Genomic DNA, 21,215 nt, shown 5'->3' on the forward strand with positions numbered 1-21,215 from the left:
TCCAATGAGAGAAGAAGCTATGCACCTGTGTAAAAGTCTTAGGTAGATGAAAGACTAAAACCCGAATTTGGGTTGATGATGACCAAACTTTTCGGTACTTTTTTTTTCCCTTTCAGTAACCTTTTAAACATAGTAACTGTGTTTAGGTATCTGCAGGGAGGGAGGTGGCCTCAGAAGATGTAACAGGGCCAAGCAATTACATACCTGGAAAATGAAAGTGTCAGCAGTCAGCATGATCTGCTGGAGAGTAGTGAGGAATGAGTGAACAATTGCCATTTCTGTCGCACTTTCCTTCCACCCCTCCTTGTAGGGCTGTAAGGACATCCTCAGAAAGGGAAAATGTTCATGTTTGTGTAAGGACAAAACTCTAACTCAGCTGAAGTAGAATAGAATAGATACAAGAGGTTTCTGAAGACTACTGTTTTAAATCATGGACTGCCATACATACTCATTTTGGACCTAAATTTTCACTGTCCTAATTAAAAACAAAATATTATACATTGAAATGCATCCCAGTTGATATGATTATATGACAGAGATGACTTTATATCTGTTTTAACATGGTAGCTATTACTTCATCTCAGATGTGGCATGCAGAAGAGCTGAATAGCTGAATATAAATAGTGTTGTACCCAGCCCATATTTTACAAAAGAAAGCATTCCAAAACATCCATGCATGATCCTCTTTTTTTTTTTTTTTTTTTTTGCTGGACAGCTGGCACAGATCAGAGTGGCAATTTGTTACTCATTAGTAAAGTCATCTTGCTCTTGGCTGTACTATAAACAGAGCTTATTTGACTCTCCTTCAGAAATAACAGTTATTGCTAGTCCCCTTTGTTGATAATACAATGTGTGGTGATAACAGTCACATAGCGGTTGAAGAAGCACTTTGTGTCACTTTTGATCCCTTGTTCTAATTGTGGCTTTAAGAAGAAAAAAACAAAACAAAACCCATGGTACTGATGTTGAATAGAAATTAGGGATGAGAAGTGAATTAACTTTAAGTAATTTTATGCCAGCTCTGAAATTATTTTTCTAGCACTTTAGGTCTTGTATAAGTAAAATAAAATCAAGATGAATATAATTAAAAAAGAAATTAAAAAAATCTTCTTTTGTCTTTTCAAAAAGGTTAAATAGGAAATCTTGACTTGGGAAAAATGACTAATGGGCTACCTTGAGAATGGAAAAGTATCTTAAAAGCGCACATAATCACCATTTACAGCAGCGGACAGAACATCTTATCATTTCCTGGGGCTAGCTTGTTGCATAAAACTTTTTTTTTCCTCCTTTTTTTTTTTTTTTTTTTTTTGTTTTTGTTTTTTTTTTTTTCTTCCCTTTTTTCTGAGAAGGGTCTGAATAGATACTGATTGAAGTTGGATTTTTAGTTATTGAGAGTTTTTTCTTTCTCCATGGATACTGCATTTGGGATTTCTCAAAGAATGTCTCAGCTTCCATTACTTCAGATCTTAGGAAACACTGAAGTAGTTTAGACATGGCTAACATGACTGCATATGAGATAAAAAGAGACTAAACCATTCTGCATGAGTGGTAGGTCTACAAAGAATTTCAGAGCCAAAATCGGAAGAGATAAATGATTGGTGAAGTATGGGATTTGCAGACCTAAATTCTCTGTGGCATTCAAAAGGGCATTTTTCCTGGATGAGCAGAAAAGAATGTTGTATATTGTCTGTTTTTCTGAACTCCTCAGCTATTTTCCAGAAGTATAAACTGTAGTCTCTTTCTGATTCTATGAAAGAAGCACAGAGTCTGACTAAAAATCTGTATTTCCTGTGTAGTAAGGACTTGCTCTTAGGTTTTATTTACAAATTTCCTTCATCATACAGTTTTTAAAAGCAAGTTCTACACAGCAGTGAGTTTTTGTGAGAGTCAAGATCTCTGCCATTATGGTTGAGGTGCGCCATAATTTATACCTGAATCCACTTCTAAAAGGGTGCTTTGTGTTTGTTTATTTTATTTTTTTTTTATATTTTTATTGCATCTCTCATGTATTATCATTTTGTCAGTTCATACATTTCCTCTCTTGGTGAAATTTTTGATGAGGTCTATTCAAGTACCAAACAGAGGGGTGCCAGATCCTGGTATGGTTGCTTTTTTTCATCTCACCTTTGAACTGGGATTTGTCAAAGCCATCAGAGCCTTGTTCTAAAATGCACACCAGAAAACCCAAATATAAATCAGTCTTTGTGTAAGAGGATATGCTCCAGTTCCTTAAAGTGACTGCAAAATCCTTTCTCCTTTTCACTAAAATGCAGGCAGAAGTTAAATTAGTTGTACATTTGTTTTGTGTTTCTTTAAACACATTTACTTCTGGGGCAGGTTTTTTTCTTGCCTGAATTCTCTCTTGCAGTGGCAGAAAGAGATGCTACCTAGGGGAAGCATGTGAGCCTACTTACTTTCTGCAGATAAGTCCTCAGGATCTGGAGTTATGTCAGGGACATCAGAGGCTACATCCCTACCTGGTAGAATTCATTTTTATACTTCTAGTACTATGAGTCTTGATCTTAGGTCCTGCTATCCACGAATGTCTCATTCCTTTCTGAAATTTCTTATAGTGTCTTCCTGCAGAAGCAAGTCCTAGAACATTAATATCCATTGTGTACAGATGTCCCTTCATGGGTTTTTTTTTTTTTTTTAAATAAAATTTATTCCCTTTTAGTTTCACCATGTGCTCCCTACTTGTGGTATGCTAAAAGGTGAGAAGATTAAGTTCTTCATGTTGGTTGCATGATCTTAGAAATCTTTATTCTCTTTCCCTTGGACTTTCTCCTCTCCTTTTACTCTGTCTTCTTAGGGCAGCTGCTCCAACCCCTTAAACATTACAGTTGCCTCTATTATACTTTTTCCATCTCCACTGCATGCTTCTGAACTGACCTCAGCCATCACTGCACACACTACTGAAGATGTAGGAATATATGAACTCTTTTGTATTGTTCTTAGCAATGAGCTTAGTTGCACTGCTAGTATCCTTTCACTGGTAGTTAATTAATTTGAACTGATTTCTTAGTTAAAGTTGGATTTATTGACTGTAGTTGAAAGAAATGGTTCTAAAAGTGATCTTTGGGGATCCTTAACCCTAATCCTCCATCGTGAAAAACGACCACTTAGACCCATCCTTTGCTATTTGACCTTTATTTTAGTTCATAATATAAGATTATCTCCAATCCAGCAGCAGTTACTTTAATAGACTTTATTACTGTTAATCTCTACAGTGCTGTCAAGTGAATTCTGTTGGGCCCTCCTGACATCTGATCATTCCATCTGTTTTATTACCTTACTTTCTCCAAGCTCATACAACTCCTCTGAGTTTTTTGCTATGAGAAATAATCTGATTGCAAGAATCTCTCTAACATCTTTGATGTAGATCACCAAAACAGTAAGTGAGATTTCTGCAATGGTCTTAGTAATTTCAAGTGATTCTTTCACACTTTTATTGTCACAGAATTATCAAGGTTGGAAAAGACCTAGAAAAGACCTTGTCAAACTGTCCCTCTCAGTTCCTTGTTGACTTTTTTCTTTATTATAGTTTCAGACTGTGAAAATTCTTTGCAAGCTGCTCTTCAAATCTCTTTTTAGTTCTCCTAATTTCCAGTATGTTTTCTATGCTTTAATGTTGAGCAGGCTTTGAATTCCTTAGGTGATAACACTTGTTCTGTGATGGTCTCTGTACAGTTTTTTGCTACTGAGGTTTTGTTTGAGTTTTAGTTCATATTATTTAGTTTAAATTTATTCCATTTACCAAATAAATAAATAAATGAAATTTGAGTGCTACATAGCCTGTGGAACAGAACTTGATTTGTTACATAATTTTGATCTTTTCATTAAACATGCATTTTTCTTGATCAGTATTCTAATTCTACAGATTAGCTTGTCACCTGCTGCTCAGTTTGTATCTGAACTGATGATCTTCCTTTATTTCAGAGCACCACTAGTTGCACTGGTATGATCTATTTCTTATGAGCTATCCTCAAAGACTAGCCTGAAACTCTGTGCAGTGACTTCTAAAATCTTATTGTGTTGAATGTATTTCTTATTTGATTCATACAAGTCCTGTCCATTTGTAGAATCAAACTGGAGATTGTGGGTTGTCGTTTCCTAAAAAAAATCAAAACTTGAAATGTATTTTATCATTCATGCATGAGATGCCTGTAGGTTCATTTAATCATATCAGAGAGGAAAAAAAAGTTGAAATAGATTGTCTTTAGTTCAAATGTAAGGCATTTTTTGTTGATAAGGTTTAAGCTTGTTCCATCTTTGTTACAATGAGTCCATGCATTTCAATTATTGCAATTGTCTTCTGTGCACAAAATCCTAGACTTGAATATAATTTTGCTGCTAAGTGGTGAATTTAGCCTGTTGCCCTTTTGTAACTTTTTGCAGAAAAATGCAGTTGCTTTATTCTTAGTTTACCTGCATATCACATCTGACAACCATTCCTCTCTGTGTGTGCTTATCCTACTAAGGGGCTTTGGCCTTGGTTTTTGATAATAAGTTTGTGTGTTCCTCTTTGTTGAGCATATCTAGCATATCTACTAGAGCATATCTAGTTGTATATCAAATATACAACTATATATCTATATAGTTGTATATTTCTGAGTCTAGGGATCCTTACTGTAAACACCAGCTTCCACTCTGTCTGAACTTTGTAATTTTTCCATATACTTAGTTTCTGTTCCTTTTGCAGAGAAGTTTGTTTTGTTTTGTTTTTTACCTATTTTATTTTACTAACTAAAATATTTTAGTTTACTAACTAAAATACCAGTTGTTCCTGAATTGGGATGAGTTTGCCTGTTTGAAAACATAGAAAATTGTCATTGCTCTTTATTTATGGTAGCAACCTCTGTCATTATAGAGCTCTCATTTTGTCATGTCCCAAGAACTTAGGGTTTTTTTTACTAATCTCTCTGAATAGACAGGCAGAAAATACATTAAAATGCCAGTGCGTAAAATTAGAAGGTTTAGAAAACAATCCACTGGAGAGGCATTGGGTTATGTATTTTCCTTGGTTCTACCTCTTTTTTCCTCACTGCCCTGCAAGAGCAATGAAATGTGTTCACTAGGCTTTTTGTATGCAGTAAGAATTTTAATTTACTCTGAAGGAAGAGCTTGTTCATAACTCAATAGAACTGACTGGGCTCATAAGTTATTTAGTTCTGCTCCTTGTGATAAAATCTGGACATGAAACCATTTATTATGCTTTGTGTGCCCTCTCAGCCCTGTAAGCTGACTCAGAGCTAAACAATTAAAGTGGCAAATTGATTTGTTTACAATGAAAATCTGAGCTAGATTGGAAATAATGCAAAAGGCATAACCAATTACATGTTTCATAGTGTAGGTTAGCCTGAAATGAAATAGATTTAGTTGATCTGTGCTTAGGGATACTGTACATTTACTGATTCACAACTGCCTTGCGGTTCTCAGTGGCTGTAAAAGATCTGATGCTGCTGCCCGCAGACTGCTCAGGCACATGCTGTGAGAAAAGAGGGTTGTTTCACATTTGGTTTTATCATAATATATAATATAAAATAAAAAAATAAGTAAAAAAGAGGCTTTTCCATGTATAGCTCTGGAGGGGGAAAAAAAGAAAAGAAAAAAAGAGTCAGTGTCTGGAAGACCTTTACATATTTATGCCTAAAGTGGGAATTCAGTTAACTTGGAGAGAAATGTGATGAAAAAGGGGATAGAAGCATTTAAGATGGAAATAGTGCCTACCAAATACATTATTGTGAAATGTTAAAGAAAGAATTTAATTTTCATTTGTACAGTGTTCATGCAAAGTTTGAACAGAAACCTTACCTTACAAAGTTAGAAACAATGCATAAGTTTTTATGTTTGATACATGAAAATAACTCAAATTTAAGTTATCAGATTGAAATACTTAAAGTATTTGCTCCTGTATCAGCGTTCCCATTTGAGTCACTTCATAAAATACTTTTTAAAAACATAATAAATTATCAAATGTAATGGATTATATAAAATGAAATATTTAATACATCCCAGAGGACTCTAAAATATTTGAGTACTTTGACTTTTTATGAAAGTAAATAAGCTTAAAACAATTGTCTCCTTTTTTTTAATCTGACGTATCTTTTTACAGTCTTTCTGGATTTCTTATGCTTGTAATGGTACTGGCATATGCTAGAAATTTCTTTTTTTGAATCAACTTCAAAGTAAAGTGTCAAGAGTGTAGATCAAAACCATCACAAAACCACATACATCGATAGATATATATTTATGTATTTTAATCAACAGTTCAAAGGAAGATTAGGAACAGCATCCTCCTTATTTCATTACTGAGAAAGCAAACATTTTAAATCAGTGTTCAAATGTCATGATGATAAGGATAGTTGACTAAAAACTAAAGGATGCCTTGCGTTGTTAAAATAATAACCTCACTCCCTAGAAGGCTGAAAATACTAAAATAACTCCGACTGGAAAAGCTCTAAATATGGAATCGTTACTGAGCCTGTTGATTGGAAGAATTGCTGTTGCATCTGAAATTATGTTTCCTGTATCGGTATTTTTTCTTTTCCTGTGCATAAACTGTGATGCTGAAAATAAAATAGATAACATAGAAGGGCTTCATTTCCATGAAGTTTTCCAGAGCATGCATATTATGGACTTTTTTTTTTTTTTTTTTTTTTTTTTCCTTTTAAATGGAATTTTTGCAGTATTTTTCCATCAGGAAGAAAGGATGTGTGAAAATTGGTAGGTATTAGAGTCTACTGTTTATTCATGCCATGCCTACTGTGGAGAAGTTTTTACAAACTTCTGTGGTGTGTCTGAGTAGGATATACCAGAAAATTTTCAGTGTTTCTATATATTATTAGTTCATGTCACTGATTTGCTTTCAATATTTGCACATCAATTCACATCTGTGTTGCTGTTTGTATTTCTTTCTATTTTGCATTTTCTATTTATGTACCCAATTCATTGTGGACAGCTTTAAAAATAAAAAAAGCATGGAAATTCAGCCTTGAATAACAGCGCTCAGCCACCTTCTCTTAAGTTTCTATCCTGACTAGCAGGATAAAAATAAAAACTATGCTTATTCAGATAAATGGTTGTAAATTAGAAAAGCGACTTGTCCTAAGACTTTCGTTTTCTAATTTGTACAAAATATGTTATTATAACAGTCTCTAAATTTTATTGATAGTTTTATTAGCAAAAGCGGTTAATAATAGCATACATTTGTATTGCTTACTCTTCTATTAATGACTTTCACAATATTAATTCTAGCAATTTTTGTTGGTTTGCTAACATGGCATTTATTCATACTTACTTCACTGCTTGCCCTGTTTAATGTAATAGTGTATCTAATTTAAGTCTGAATTTCAGCATAATTGGAATGGGAATAGTTTTCATTGTATTCTTCATTTACAGTGAAGAAATATTTCCTGTTTGTCTTCATGTGAAATGACCAAGAGTTTGGGGAATCTTGACTAGACAAACTCTGAAATTGTTTTTGCAGGCATTCTTCAAAAAATTCTTCAGAAAATTTACTCTAGTATAAATGTCCATCGATGTATGTTTGATTTACAGCCTCTCCCCTCCCCCCCCCATCCAAATCCAAAAGAAAACCAACAACAAAGAAACCAAAACAAATATACAAATATTCTCAGCAGCAAAGGTGATCATTAAAGTGGTCCTTACATGCTAATGTGTAGATGTTAGTATGAAAAGAACTGTCAACTGAGCTTAAGTTAAAACTTAAAAACTGAGCTTAAATTTTGTGAGGTTTGGATTCACCAACTCAGAGCTGGAGTTTCATTTTGTGAATTGTACTGCTATCTTTCTTTTTGTCTTCCTGAGTCAGGGAGGAATGTAATGAATTCTGATATTGTTGCAAATTAAGCTGTTGGAGTGGGGACTGCAAGTATAGGAGCAGTCTGTTTTGCAATTAGGGGTAGACAAGTGCAAGAGCAGTTGTCTTGGCAAACCCAAGTTTTAAGAAGTGAGGCAACCAATACAAAGAGACTAAAAGTCCAAATATTAGAATCATAACGGTGATTACTGTCCAAGCCTCAAAAAACAAAATTATTATAGTTTTAATTCTGAGCATATATTTTCCCATTATCTCACTACATTTCATGTCAGCTACTCATTCAGATTTATGACTCAAATTATGATCTGCTAAACAGAAGTATCATTTGTTGCTTCCTTATGGATCACATTTCTTGTCTTTACTTTGTGTCAGAATAATGTGAAGGAAAGTTGTCAGTGAAATAGCCAACTTTTTTTGAATTTTGGTTTCATTTTGGTGGTTGGACACTGTGCTGATGCAAATCATGACCCTTGATAATGCTTCATATTTGTAGACCAACCTTAGTGTCTCATGGATGCACTCTTGATGTATTTTGACTCTGTCATTAACATGTGATGTTTTCTAACAGAGTCCTATAGCAAATTTTTTTGTATATCTCTTTGGTCATCTAAGAAGTTGGATAACATGCAAGTAAGCTGGATTCTTCTTTAAAACATAACTTTCTGGTGGGAAAAAAAAACCCAAAACCCAAAAATAATTATTTCAAAAGGAAATGGTGTCTATTGTCTGCCAGACATATCAGACATAGGAGCCCAGTGATATAAGTTCAAGTTGGTAAAAAAAAAAAAAGAAAAATTAAATTCAGAGAAGTTCACCATTCATGAAATGAACACATTTTCCATTCCAAACACTTAATATCTTCATCATTACTTTATGCTGCATTTCTTTACAAGAAGCTGAGAATCTGACCTTGTATTCTAGTGGCTACTGATTTTGGATTTTGCAATCAGTGTATGTGATTGGTCATCAAAAATATTTAGTTTTATTATTCTGAAATATGAAATCTTATCTATATTTCATTATCCACTGAGTATGTATGTCCGGGGTTGTTCACATGCTCCTGTTTATGTACTTTTGTATTTCCTTAGTTGAGTAGCACTTAGAAAAGTCTGTTAATAGTAACACTAAAATAAGTAATCTGTCAGACTTTATCTCACAAAAGTTCATTACATTCTTTGTATTCAGCATGGTTTGGATTTCAGTGCTTTCCAAAAAACCCCCAACAAATACCTACAAAATGCTGTTTCCTCGGTCTTTCTCTGCTGGTACTACCCTAGCATCTAAAATTGCCTTGCTTTGACAAGTTTCTTTTTGAGTGTGTCAGTAGAGTCTTGTTACTTTTCCCTCTGCCCCCAACTTCCAATGGAAAAGTTCTTATATAATATTTAAAAAGTAAGTACTTAATCCATTTCTGTTGAAACTGACTTTTCAGTAGTAGCTTTCTCTAGAAAAAAAGAGCTGGCATAAAATGCTCTTGATTATGCTCTTATGTGTAAATAAAGACATTCAGAGAGCAATTTAACTAAGTAATTTTAATATACTTGTGACAGGACCCCTGGCAGCCAGAACTTTGGGTTATACCTATTTGTTCCCTATCTGTATCATGGGCAACTAAAGAAGGTAACAAAGCTTTTAAGCTGAAAGCGATGTTTTACTAGAACATAAGTAAAGTAATTAACTCCTTAACAGATTAATCTTGGAGTAACATGAAAGGGGTATTAGGTGTAAAATAGGTTTATAAGAAGCTCTCTTCCTGTCGACTGTCTTTCTACATGTATGTTCTTTTTCTTCAGAACTTGGTTTCAGACTCAGATGGCATTCTGCATCCAGTAGTTTCTCTCTGCATTGCCCCTCTGTTGTCGTAATTGGTGAATCAAGCATTTAAGGTGTAAATGCCCATTTAAGTAGACCTTACAGATATTTCTAACCTGCAGGTGTGGTGGTGGAGTGGCCAAAGTTTCTTGGCCTTGTTCAATCCTTATACTGATGTACAAGAATGGGGTGGCTAAGCTCTGGCACAGGCTTCCCAGAGAGATCCTGCCAGTAATCTCCAGTTATGCTTGCAATGGAAAGTTTTCTTTCTTTCTGTCTATTAAAAGTTAGCAGCCTGGGCACAGTGCCACCCACCTTTTCCTATCTTGTAGCTGCCCTTGTTGATAGCTGCAGAAGAATGACAGAGGACTTCAAAGGGAATGCAGATGTCCGGCTCACCATTAGCTTTGATGTACATCTCTCCACTCCTTGCTGCCACTTTACAGCTGCAGCCTGGCAGTGAAGATTATGTCTCACAGGTATGTATTGTTGGAAGAAGGAAACTGGCATCTTTAATGTTAATAATTTGGTTTTACTTTGCATTTTCTTAGTTATACAATGTATGCTTGAGCTTGGTCTCTCAGTAAGTGCTTGCAGACAACCATCCTCTTTATTTCAAGAGAGTTCAAAAGGTTTTGTAGACAACTGAAGATGCTCTCAAAAAGGTGCCAGTTTTAAAGCACTTGGTGTTAGAAGGCTGTAAAGCTTTTGTAATATAACAGCCACAAGAAACTCATCAGGAGAGAAACACCCTGAGCTGTAGAGTCACAGGGACTATGGGTGAACTTGAAAGATGTTTGTAGGTATTATTCTTTCCACTGTGCTTTCCAAGAGAGTAAAACAAACCCCCTTTTTGAGGGGAGACTTGGGGAAACACTATTTGTGAAAAGCTAAAATACATGAGGCTAAAATACCGAACGCTTAGTGGAAAGAGAATCTTTGTAATGTAGAATTTATTTCAAAATTGCATACTTCTGTCTTTTATTCACTCTTTATAGGATTCCATGCTTGAACTCTCCTTTGATCTTTTCTCCCATACATTCTTTTTTTTTTTTTTTTTCTTTTTCTTTTTTTTCTTTTTTTGTGTATAAAGTGCTGTAAAATCCTTATTTGAACTCCATACAGTAATACTTTCTGCTGCTTCAAGCCCTATCTAGAAAGGTTTCAGAGTGGTAAGTGATCTAATTTATTTCTAAATATATTTTTAAATAATTAGCAGAATGTCTATAAACCACTGATGTTTTGTCAGATTATGTGATTGCATTGTCCTTACACCTTTTCCATGTTGAGTTTCATATTTGCTTTCCATGTATTACACCTGGGACTTCTGCAATTGCTAGTAAGAGGCCACATAACTTGTACTGAGCTGACAAATGTCAAAAGTCAGGACATGCTTGGACTTTTCTTGGACTGAGCTACTTTTAACTCATTTTAACAATTACCCACAGGAGCAAGTAGCTGTTGCATCAATGCTCTGCTAGTGGCACCACTGATAGGAAAAGTGTGGCAGCCCTGGATAGACCATGCCAAATAGCAGGTAGTTCATTAAGCTTTAATGATCTTCTCATATATAGATTTTATTAAATTGGCTCTAGTTTTGAAAATATTTTGAATATTAAATACTTCAGAAAGTTAATAGGTTATAAAGAAAGAATTTGTTCTTTTTTGTTTTTTTTTCCTTTCTATTTTTTTAAAAAAGAATTATTTTTAAAAGAGTTCAAAGAAGAATAAGACAAAAAGGCAAGTGTCTCACCAGCACGGTCTGTCTAGACATTTGTCCCTGATGAGTGTAGGAAATAACATTCTCACTTTCAAATATTCAAACTTTCATAGAGCATTGCTCAATTCAGTGTATTCTTGTGTCCACATGGATTCATCAGTTGAATTCAATTTTTACCACTCATTTCTGAACCTACTCTAATCTCTGATGTATCCTACTCACTGGATAGTTTCATGTATTAATGGTTGAGTTCCCAATATAATGGAGTATGAACCAAATCCTTATATTATTATGTAGAACTCTATTACGAAGGGAGAGAGTGGAGCTTGACAAATACTCTGTTTCAAGGATATGGATATGGTACTAGAGGCAAGGGTGGAAAAAGAGCAGTAATTAAGCACTGGTTTTAAGTAGATTTCTAATTGAAATGTGATACTCTTAAATCTCACATTTACTATGCTTAGGATTTAGAGCTGTCACCTGTACAAGAATTGGTACAGAACAAGCCTTGTAAGAGCAGAATTTCCTCTGGATAGATGGAAAGGAGACCAAGTTAAAAAACAAAACATATAGCTAGCAGTTTTGCTTGGGGCTGTTAAAGACTACTGTGGTTAATTCTTGCTCCCAAATTAGGTGTGTTTAAGTTAAGCACAGTTGGAATACAAGTCCTGAGCCACTAAGCTTCAGCTTCTCTCCTAGCTTGGTTTCTTTTGAAAAGAATCAGCTGAGACCATGAGACACGTCGTATTGCCTGTTGTATGCAAATACCCTTGGGGTCTTTTGCCAGTTATAGATCGCTTTTAATATATCCATTTAATTCAAATGAATAAGCTTTTATAAGTGCTGTCACTGCACAGAAAGCTACTTTTTTCTTTTTTCTTTTTTTTTTTCCCTATCAGTTAGGCCTAATATTAAATACACTGAAAACAATGCACATTAATTTTACCACTATCCTCCTTAGCTGGGTATCGTGGTATAAGTTCGGTTAATGTAGTAGAAGCTGGCAGTTAATTACTAATTACTGTCCTTTATTTTATGGCAGCTATGAGACAGCTAAGTTTGTTTTCATCCAAAATGAAGACAGCTAGTTAGAAATCCAGATGTTCTGTATGAAGAACATTTGTCTGACTACTGATATGTGAAAGAGCATGTTTGTGTGGTTGGAGTATCTAATACACAGAATTGTAAGACAACTTGGAAATAGGGAAGGAATATCTTGTAATCTACTCAGTTCACTTCATCTCTCCTTCTTCAAAGAAGTATTTGATACATTCTTCTAAAAAAATGTATTTATGTACCAGAATTCTCATTCAAACATCTGCTTCTGACAGATACAAAATTCAGAATATTGTGATTCTATATTTGAGTCCGTAGGAGAATGTATTTACATGGGATTAAGTTAGAGAGATGAATTGCTTGCTCTTTTCACTATTTTACTTTATGACAATTACTGTGGGATTTTAGAAAGTCCCATCATCAGACTGCTGTAACTCTACATCCTCTCCAGTTTTCTGAAGCTTTGCCAATGTGACAAAAGTCACTGACAGTCTAGAAAAATGCTTGGCTGGTTCTTCTAAAGCTCTTCTGTTATCTGGCCTGCCAGTTTCTAAAAGGTCAGACTTCAGAAGCTGCTGCTAACAACTTCCTGAGTTAATATAGGAGAGAAAAGTATTTCCTCACTTCCTGTGACAGATCATTCTTCTTGGAGTTACAAAGAAGAAATATTTATTGAATACATTTCTATTATGAATTACAATTAAGCATAATATTACTAGTATATTTAAACAGATTGCTGTTATCATCTGGGTTCACTTTCCACACAAACACTTAAACTTTTTTATTTGTATCAATGTAATTGCATTTTGTGAATTGTAAGTACTTCTAAAGCCTGCCTTCCAAACATGATTTGTTGTTTCTACAGTATGTTTTTCATAGGTGTGAAGGAAGGAAGTTTCTTAACATTTAGAAGTAGTGTTTTAAAAGAAGGTGAAGTGGTATGGCATGCAAAACAGATATTTGGAAGCATGAGAGGCAGAGGGTAAGCATGTTTCATGTTCATATTTTTTGTGTCACGTTTCTTGGCATGACTTGGAATGCAGTATAAATTAAAGCTCTGTGTTTTTTCTATAAATAAATAAGGAGAAAACACTTTATTTTCAAGGTACATCTTTATTGGGTGATCATTTTTTATCTTTTCACTGAACTTATCTACACAATCTTTTTTTTTTTTTTTTTTTTTTCATTCCTATGGGCAAAATTGGATGTGATCAATACGTGCTCTTTCAGGTGCCAGGACTAGATGTCAAGTAAGCATATTATGCTGATTGCCTTTTAAGATTCTCTGCCTCCAGACCTGGGATGCAATATCTTGCAGAATGATTAGACATATATATATATATAAGTTCCACTCATAAGTGCAGCATTATTTCATTAAAGTTGTGTCATAAGGGTGATCACTGATTCTAAGACCTCAGGCTGTAAGATGCATGATTTCTGTGCTGGCAGATGGCCTACGTGTTAGATTTGTGCTGGGTATGATATTTAGCTGAGGAAGTGCAGTGATGCAAATAATTTCATTAATACACAATGTCTAATAAATAGATTTGCTAGTTTTTGGAAGTAAGAGCTTTGTAAAGGAACCTGATTCAAATATCTTGTGATACTTTATACGCTGTTGAAAGACATTCATAATGTCATGTTGAGATCATTTTTAATAAATTAAGACTAATTAACAGCCTAGGAAACCTAACTAACAGCCTAGGAAAAAAGCGAGTATAACATGATTAATTTTATATGTTTAGAACTTATAACTTTTAGTGCTAAGGTACTGTAAGTGGTGCTGATGCAGTAGACCAGTGATGGTGAATTCTGTTCCATATCTCACTCCCTTTCTAACCTGTTTGTTACTATTATCTTATTTGCTCTCAAATTAGGTGTGTTTAAGTTAAGCCCCATTGAAGAACAAGTCCTGAGCCACTAAGCATAAGCTTAGAAGCTTAGAACAAACAATAAAGTATTCTAACACCTTCAGTCATGCAATTTCACCTTTTCCTTTAATCTTTACATAAAATATTTATAAAATTATATCTTACCTCTGAACTTGGTACTGGTGAGGACACACCTCAAGTACTATGGTCAGTTTTGGGCTTCTCATTACAAGAAAGACATCAAGGCCCTGGAGCATGTACAGGGAAGGACAATGAAGATATGAAGGAGCAGAAATCTTATGGGGAGCAGCTGAGGGAGCTGGAACTATTTAGACTGGAGAAGAGGAAGCTCAGGGGAGTTATCGTTTTTTACAACAACCTGAAAGGAGGTTGTGGTGAGATGGGGGCTGGCTTCTTCTCTCATGTAAGTAGTGATAGGATGAGAAGGAATGGACTCAAGTTGCTCCAGGGGAGGTTCAGGTTGGATATTAGGAAACCCTTGTTCTCAGAAAGAGTGGTCAGGTCCTGGAACAGGCTGCCCAGGGAAGTGGTGGAATCAGTGTCCCTGGAGGTGTTCAAGAAACAAGTGAATGTGGAACAAGGGTTAGTGGGCACAGTAGTGATGAGTCAGCAGTTTGAAAAGACCTCTAAGACCATCAAGTCCAACACTGATGATTCTCTATTTTGACACGTATGTGCAGTGAAATGAGAGCTGAGAAGATTTTGCCATATTTTCATTCATAAAATAGCCAGTACAGTGTGATGATTGCTGTGGGACCTGATCTTCACTAACTACAGTTGCTTTTTTCAGGTCTAGGTCACGCTTGCAACGTCCTGTAGTTAACAGTATAAACTGTTACAGATGGCTGCAGTTTCTAGCAGAGTTTGTTAGTATGGGAGATGCACTTGAAACAAAGGGCAATATATATGTCTTTGTTGCAGAATCTTTAATACTCTCTGAATATGGAAAGTCATGCCCAGCGTGCGACATGCATAAGAAGGTTACTAAAAAGTGTTATTGTAAATTTTAGCCATTTAGCCTCTTTACAGGCTTTAGGAGTATCTTTATGTAACTTGAAATGTTTAAAGTTGAGTTTCTGAATACATCTGCAATAATTTAATTTATCATTTCACAGAATCACAGAATTTCAGCATGGGACTACTTTCTAAGCGCTTGAGCACAAACTTAAAATTAGACTTTTGCTGGATCAAGATAATTAGAGAAGAATAAGACAATTTTCCACTAATTAGTCTTTAATAATTACAAATATGTGAATAGACAAATAGACACACATATATTTATATTCAATTTATATAAATTTTTCTGAACTAGAAAGTTTGTTTAAAAACTTTTCTAAAACTAGAAATATATTTCTGTAGTCACTCAACATGAAATGTTTTCGTTGTAACAAGGATATCAGAACACGTTTTTTTTTCTGTGTACTTTTGACAATCCAGCATCCTTCTTTTCTACACAGCTTTATTTTTTCCTATATCTTCAAAAAGCATCATTTAATAAGAAACATTCGTTTGTGTTAATGAATCCTTAAAAAAAAAAAAAAAAAAAAAAAAAAAAGGCAGGCATCCTGTTCTTACAGACAAAATATTATCTGATTTTCTTAGAAACTATATAAAACAGTCAATGTCCTTTGATTTTCCTGTCTCCTCATGAAGTGTCATGTCACCCGTTGCAGCCTTCAGAAATATTTTGCACTGGCCACTGGTGTTATAAGACACTGAGGATGACAGCTGCACTCCTACATTCTGTCACTCGTGCCTTCAGTTTACTGCCAAAGGCGTTTCATGTTGCAGAATGTGTGAGTCTGAAAGCTGAGTTACATTTTCATCCGTGAATGTCTTAAAAGTTGTCTCTCTTTGAGATTGTTTCTTCTGAATATGCAGGTCCAGGCGAGAAGGGGACCCCATTAAACTTGGTTTAAAAAGTTTCACAACATCTTTAGAGAAATGTTCTTTATGGCTTAGCTTTGCAATGCTTTTTTCATATTTATAAATTTAAGCACAGGAGATGATTAAGTGATGTCTTCAAAAGCATGAACACAAGCCCCTTGGGGTTGTTACATTCCTATATGCTCTTTAAGCTTCTATTTTCTGCTGTTGGTGGCTTTGAAACCTTGAGACTTTCAAATTAGTTTTTAATGAGCTAGAAGACCAAACTCTTAATTCAGAGGCTCTCACAGGACACTTTACTGAATGACATGACCTTCTGCACTGCAGAAGCCACAATTCTGACACCATGGAATTTGCTGTGTTTTTTTTCCTTTTCCCCTGAAGTATATGGAGGTTGTTTAAAAACTAAAAAACTGAAAAAAGTTGTCACAAGTGAGTTAAAGAGGCAGCTATCCACCATCATTAACTGTTTCATTCCCTAATTCAATCATGCTTTGTGTATAAGCAAATTTGTATGTATTTGCTTACTGCAAATAGAAACAATGGAAAAACAAATCCAGCTAGCCTTCTGAACTGTATGTTTTTTCATGCTAATTCCCTTGTTAAGCTTAAAAAAGCCAAAGCAACACACCAACAAAACACACATGCACAAAACAAATGACCAGGAGGGCAGAGATTATTAGAAGTAGGTTTTTTGTTGTTGTTTTGTTTTTGCTATTTTTTCCTTTTTTTTTTCATAGCTTCTCTATAAGTGTATACAGTCCTACAGGTATCCCAATTACCTTGTAATTTTCACTGTGACTGATGCAGATCAAAGGCCAGATCTTAGCCCTTCAGGCTGTGTGCAACAGATGCTGTTACAGTGTTAAAGCAATAATTTATCACTGTTGTGTGCTCTCCGTTATACAAACAAAGTAATTTCAGTTCAGAACTGTGTTAATTGATTGTTTCCATTCTTTGCATGCTTCTTGGCCATTTCAGCTTATCGTCTGGAGAGCAGAGCCTTGAGCATGATGAGCAGCTAAATTTATGGTAATTCTTCTTGGCTTCCACCACTTTTCCCCACCACTGTACGAGCTATCACTGCATACTACAACAAAACAACAAAAACTGACAAAAAGACAAAAATAACCCAAACCAAAATAGAAAAACTCCATCACCTGTAATGAAGTTCAAATTTGAGCTCCTCAAGAGAAGAGATATTATGCACATACTGTTCTCATACATTATGTTCTTGTGTTTTTCAGCCACAGTTCCAATGAAATAAGTGATTCTAGTCTTCCTATTATCATATGTTGACCTTGGGCTCCTGGGTAATGGGTACCTTACTCTAGGAAAAAAAAAAGAAAAAAAAAAAGAAATGCCAGCTTTGATTTTGCTAGGCTAATACAGAGACATTGTTATGCTTTCTAAAAACTAATTTCTATTCAGTCTTCATCAAAGATGCCTTTTAATGATTACAATGGGCAATTTTATAAACTTTGTGTAATATATTTCTAGTCACTCTGTACAGTATTTTGTTAGAAAAACTGGTGTTTACAAGGAGGGGCAAGTTTGACTTCCATAGCTTGTTCTGCAATCATTGAATTGCAAGAATTTTATTTCATGGTGATATAACTGCCAGTAACCTCTGTATAAGTAGACAAAATGGAAAGTTGTTGATTGAGAAATCTGACAGTTGGCTTTTTAAACAAAAAATAATAATAAAAAATACAAATTTTAGCTAAGCACATTAATTTGTAGTAGCCTGTCTTCTTCTTCATGTGATGTGCATATTAAATTATTCTTCTGGACATCTAGTTATTCTTGTCATTATAAATACATAGTTGAGTAAGCAATAATTAGATATGGCTCAGTATCTCCAAAAAGTTATAAGCTGTCATGTAATTTCAGAAAATGAGGCAAAATAAAATGCTTGGGTGTACTAGGATATATGTGACAAACATATGCTATTAGTGCGATGAAGCAATATCCAGAATGGAATCCAAGATACTGAGGTATGTGATGATAGTTCAGACATGGTGAAATATGGCATAAGTATACAGTTTTCAGAGGTGGTCCATATAAAGTGTTAATATAAGTATCTATATTTCTGCAAGTTCTCACTTTGGCTTGTAGTACACTTCTGTGTGCTTGTTACTTTTCTTACGCCTGGAAAGTTTCTTTGGATATATATATTCAGATAGTATGAAGTTGAACAAAGGACTTCACCTTCTTCAAAAATACTTCTGTTGACTGACAATTAATAGTTCCAGGAGTGTGCATATGGGCTAGTGAACAGCAGTTAGATTTGCTCTCTGATCATGAACTGCTGTGCTAGATTGAGGTAGGCTTCTCTGCTACATTAATTTGGCTAAGGAGAAAGTCCTCAGAAGGCACTTGAAGATCACTGGTGCAAAGTTTTTCAACAGGGTGTCACAATGCCATGTCCAACAGGATGTCTGTTGTCTTCTCTGGGCTGCTCTGTATGCTGAGATCTTTTCTCAAAAGTGGTAAAATAATAGACTGTATTCAAATGAGTGCAAAAAATGATAGCAATCAAGTGCTAAACAGGATGTAGAGTTTTCAGATAAACATGGTAAACTTGCAGAACCTGGTAGATTACTGTCTCTTTTATCCTTCTTTCAAATTTGAGTATTACAATAAGGAAATGTTGTGTGCCCCGGTGGCGCAGTGGTTAAAAACGCCGCCTTGCAACACTGGGGCCCGGAGTTCGAATCCCCCCTGTGGCGCAAGTGGTAGAAGTGCCACTCTGCTACACAGAGGCTCGAATCCCGGGGGCTGGACTCGATGATCTCTAAGGTCCCTTCCAACCCGCACGAAACTATGAAACTATGAAACACGGTGAAGAGAAATAAAGTTATGTTATGGACCAGAGAACATGCAGAAACTGTTTGTAGGGAATTAGGAAACGGGGAGGTGATGATGGCCTTCAAATGCTCATTGAGTAACAGTGAGGAGACCCTGAACTTGATGTATTTGCTTTCATGAGTGTATTTTTCATCAGTTTACAGGACATCTTGAGAATCCACAGACACATGTTGCTGTAAGGTAGAACAAATATGAATGCTAGATTCCGCTTCAAAGTGCAACTACATGTAGTTCTTTTAATAATGAAGGCGTTAAGGCTGAGGCCAAAATGTATTTTGATGCCAAGACGAGATAAAAGTTTTTGTGAATATATGAGTGAATTGGTGACACTTGTTTTAGTCTATATGATGTGTCATTAACATGAACTCCAATTTTTCACATAATAACAATATTGTGATTGCCAGTGATTGGTATTATACTTAGGTTACTCTGAAAATAACTCCTATTTATTTCCATGGAAACTACAACAGATACAAAGAGAACAAGAACACTATTTAAGAAAGCAAATTTTCAGCTAAAAAACACTATTTTTCAATATAGTCACCACCATTAGCTATGCATTTTTGCCAGTGATGAACAAGAGCCTGCCTGCCCCGTAAAAAAGCTGCATGGCCATCTGCAACATGGCTTATCTTTCATATTGTAGTAACTACTGCTAAAATGCACCATTCACTGTGCTCACATCCACTGTTTGTTCTCCATCAGTATTGAGCAAGAGCTGATGAATATTAATGGATAACATTTTTCTGCATGGAGAAATTTAATGGACACACCTTTGCTTTATACACACTTCTATGTCAGGTGCCGTTTTGTCAGACTGCCACTGTGCTGCCCCCTGCCTCATGGCAATAAAATGTAATAGTTATTGGCAAGAAGATCCAGCATCTACTTCCATACCATGAGCATCTGCTTCTGGACCAACATAAGAAAACAAGAGGCGTTACTTTGGGAGCAGCCCTTGTAAAATGTGCAGTGACATAAATGCTGTTATTATCAAAATCCTATTAGTGAGTCCCTGTGTACTGTGCCTGTAGCTCAGATTTATTAACATACCCTTTTGTAGTTCCTTTCATAAAGACTGTTTTACCTCCTATGAAATATTGTTCAGTAATGCCATTAATAAACGTATCTAATTGCAGCATATAACTGAAAGGCTGAATGGCTTGAAATGGATTTGAAGAGAGGTGGGATTATTGCAGTGGAATGTATTGAACAACATATACTGTAGGTCCCTAATTTTTCATACTACTGTATGTCAGAAGAAAGAACATTTAGTATATAGTCAGGCACTTAATGAAAAGAACAAGTCTTTTTATAAAGAGTTGTCAGTAGATGGCAATGTGACTATTTTATACAGTCTTTTTATTTCATGTGAAGCTTAAGACTTGTCACCATCTTCATTTGCTGCTTAAATTACTACATAGTAAAAAATAAAAATAAAAAAATCTCAAAGAGCCCTTTAAAACTATACTTTATATAATTGATAGTTACAAACAGAAACCATGGCCTAAAATCTCCAAAAGTGATCAAAGTTCATTTAAATTTCTAATGGTCAGGGTTGAATAAAAATCATGTCACATAATGTGCTATCAGTAAACAGATTACTGCTCTTAGGCTCTTATGGCTCATGTTGCTACAGACTCAGTAAACCCATGTTTTATTGATAGCTAGACACTTTAGCCATAACTCATCTAAAACTATGGTACTTATAATGAGCACCAGAAGGAATAACAAAAATAAACATGTTCTTGTGCTGTCAACAGTAGTGCCACTATAAGGCTTACTGGTGTTTCTTCTTTCCTCCTTCTTCATAGTGATTCCAGCTAGGGAGAAATAAAGGTTTGGGACATGAAGTTCATCAAATGGCATTAGATTAGATAGTACTGTCATATAAAACATGAGCAACTACAATAAAAATGTATGTGTTTAGTTGTTAGTTGCTGCTGTTAATATTTTATGTCACAGCACTGCAAAGAAACATAATGCATTAGATGTATGTGTGGCAAATGACTTGGAAAAAAAATGTAGTAATACTCCTCTTCAGGATGTGTTGGTTTTTAACGGTGACATGGATTGAAAAGCCCAAATTGCCATTGTTTCTTTATGTTCTGAGGTGATGGACCCATGCTTGCAT

At 35.1% G+C, this 21,215-nt stretch overlaps 1 long non-coding RNA gene across 2 annotated transcripts in view; it reads left to right on the forward strand.

Annotated features, from left to right (window-relative positions):
- Positions 1-21,215, forward strand: part of LOC107313083 (uncharacterized) — a 281,315-nt gene that overhangs the window by 76,362 nt on the left and 183,738 nt on the right. For both annotated transcript variants that reach the window (XR_014945257.1, XR_001554788.3), the window contains one exon: positions 9,988-10,134. This is a non-coding gene — a long non-coding RNA (uncharacterized LOC107313083). The remainder of the gene's footprint in view (positions 1-9,987; positions 10,135-21,215) is intronic.

The sequence above is a fragment of the Coturnix japonica genome, chromosome 4 (genome assembly GCF_054131305.1).
Source record: "Coturnix japonica strain WE chromosome 4, WE-NBRP24, whole genome shotgun sequence".
NCBI classification, from domain to species: Eukaryota; Metazoa; Chordata; class Aves; order Galliformes; family Phasianidae; genus Coturnix; species Coturnix japonica.